Raw genomic sequence first — 2,810 nt, 5'->3', positions numbered from 1 at the left:
CTTCAAGGGCAGGTACTATGCTTGTGTTGCCCACTGTTACCTCTCCAGCAGCTGGTATAGCCCCTGACCCATGGGAGGTGCTCCATAAAGACTTGTATAAAAGAAAGTGGATGAGCTGTTATCAGGATATACACCCATTTCTCCTAAGATGAATTGGCTGTCCTTTGAACAATTCTCTCTAAATGAACAGCTCTGACCAATCAGAGCATCTTTGTCCTTGGACAGTGTGGGAGACATACTATAATTTCTATCCTTGTGGTCATCCCTCTTCTGGATTCCGCACAAGCCTTTTGTTATGACTCATTGCCTGCTGAGCATTCACCTTATTAACTGTTACATTCCAGAGCTCTTTTCCAGAGCTTGTTTTAACTCCTTGATGGGTGTGGGGGGAGACAGGTGACACTCTTGAGAGGCCCCGCTGCCGGCGGCAAGGGCTGACTCATCCACTTGCTGTGTATTGCGCTCACTTCGCTTTCAAAGGGTCACATTTTCTGACTTTCCTTACAGCTACTCATTCTAAGTCCCATTCTTCCCAAGATCTTCCCAGGTGAGTTTGTTAGGTTTTTAGTTAGCATATGATTTTTTGGCAAAGTTGAAGCAGGAAAGGTTCTCACGAAGAATTCAGTGGTCTGTGGGGATAAACCATGATGTGAGAGGAGCAAGTGTGGACCTGGGCTCGTTTTGGACATATCAGTCATTTCACAAATTAGCACCCAAAACTCTCCGTGGTGGCCAAGTGCAGGGCTGTGCTCACTCCCTCCCAAGGGTGGCAAGCTGGTAAAAGGGAATAGTTTCATTGTAATCATGGAGAATTACAAAATGAATTGGGAGCACTTTGTGGGGCTAGTCTCCAACTGTGCATGATGGCCAGGATCCTCGTGGGTGTTCTTTCAAATGCAGATCCTTGGTCCCTACCACTCAGAAATTCTGATCCAGTAGGTCTCAACAAGTGCTCACCACCCGCCCCACCCCCCAACACACACATGAAGGTGATTTTACTCAAAGTGGCCCTAGCACACCTGAAGGAAGGGGACAGGAAATGGTTCACAAGGGCAGGTCGGTTTTAGCTGCACAGCAGGGTGCAGCTTGTGAGATCTCGGTTCCTCCACCAGGAATTGAACCGGGGGCAGTGAAATTGCCAAATCCTAACGAGTAGCCCATCAGGGAACTTCCTCTTTGGCTGATTTTTAGAGGAGGAAGAAGTAGAAACTTACTCGGCACAGAGGCACAAAATGGTGTGATGTTACCTTTACCTTTGATTTTCAGAAAATGAAGGCCAAGAGACACAGCTCTACCTAAACTGATTTTAGTTCTTCACCTGGGCTCCTCCTCACTCCCACTTAGGGATAGACCGGAACACACACTCACACACATACTGGAGTCTCCCCCATGCCCCAAACCGTAAGAACTGCCCCTTTCACTCCGGACCCCTCCACTTACCAACTTCTAGTCCCCATTTCTTTCTTTTTAAAATATTTTATTTGACTGTGCTAGGTCTTAGTTGCAGCATGTAAATTCTTAGTTGTGGCTTGTGGGATCTACTTCCCTGACCAGGGATCAAACCAAGGCTCCCTGCATTGGGAGTACAGTCTTAGCCACTGGACCATCAGGGAAGTCCCTCCCATTTATTTCAGCGAGAAGCTTCCTTAAACATAAAAGAAAAAAAAAAAAGAAACAAACAAAAGGGCAGGAGGCAAAAGGGCCCTTCTGATTCCAAAACCAGTACACATTCACCTTAGAAAATTTCAAAACTCAGTGGAAAAGGCCCTTCTTAACCATATCATAAACTCTCAAGACACTCTGAACACTTACCACAATGGCAATTCAATTTTTTCACTAGAATGTAAAGGCCTTGAGAATAAGGACATGATTTTCTTTTTCATCCTTGTATCTTCAGTAGACACAGAAGAATCCCAATAAAGATGTATAAATTGAACAAATAACATAAATCATTTATATTATCCATCCAGTCTTTATGTATTTGCTCTACTGGAAAACAAAAATGACATCACGCTATATATACATCATTTAGAAGAGGATCAGTGTATATTTGAAGTCTGATTTTTTTTTTTTTTAAATATGGAACGCTTCACGAACTTGCGTGTCATCCTTGCGCAGGGGCCATGCTAATCTTCTCTGTATTGTTCCAATTTTAGTATATGTGCTGCTGAAGCGAGCACTGAAGTCTGGTTTTCTTATTGAAAACATACCACAAATATATTTCTAGCTGCTTTGAGTTTGGATAAACCATAATTTATTTAGGTTGTCTTCAATCTGAAATATTAAAAAGAACGTTGTGACAAATGTCCTTGTATCTAAAATCTTTGCATGTATCAGTCATGATTTAAAGAGACCCAGTGGGTTCAGTTCAGTTCAGTTCAGTGGGTTCAATTGGGAGTGCTGTACCAAAGATTGGGCAAAACTCTACAGCTCTTTGAAATCCTGTTTTGGAATGGTTGTAATAATTTATGTGAATTTCTATTAATAAAATAAACAAGACTTAAAAAAACAACCTGTGGTGGGGGGAGGACCTTATATCAGATAAAGTGGTCAGGAAAGGATCCCCTAAGGAGATGACTTTAGGTGAATGCTGTTCCAAGAAGAATGAGGTACAGACATTCCAGGGACAGGAAAGAAAGGAAACTTCTCTGCAGACAGATTGAGGACAACCTAAATAAATTATGGTTTATCCAAACTCAAAGCAGCTAGAAATATACTTGTGGTATGCTTTCAATCTAACACGAATTATATAGTGGAGGCAGACCCTGTCAGGACTTATACCTTGGTAGGAATTTGAGTAATTTTAAGAG

At 42.3% G+C, this 2,810-nt stretch overlaps 1 non-coding gene across 1 annotated transcript; it reads right to left on the bottom strand.

The window, feature by feature from the left end:
- Positions 1-2,073: 2,073 nt before the first annotated feature.
- Positions 2,074-2,180, bottom strand: LOC112448961 (U6 spliceosomal RNA). The gene has a single exon (XR_003037410.1). It is a non-coding gene; the product is annotated as a U6 spliceosomal RNA (small nuclear RNA).
- Between the last annotated feature and the right edge of the window lie 630 nt (positions 2,181-2,810).

Source organism: Bos taurus, chromosome 11 (genome assembly GCF_002263795.3).
Source record: "Bos taurus isolate L1 Dominette 01449 registration number 42190680 breed Hereford chromosome 11, ARS-UCD2.0, whole genome shotgun sequence".
In the NCBI taxonomy this organism is placed as follows: domain Eukaryota; kingdom Metazoa; phylum Chordata; class Mammalia; order Artiodactyla; family Bovidae; genus Bos; species Bos taurus.
The sequence above is the reverse complement of the archived record's forward strand: the minus strand, read 5'-3'. Positions and strand labels throughout refer to the sequence as shown.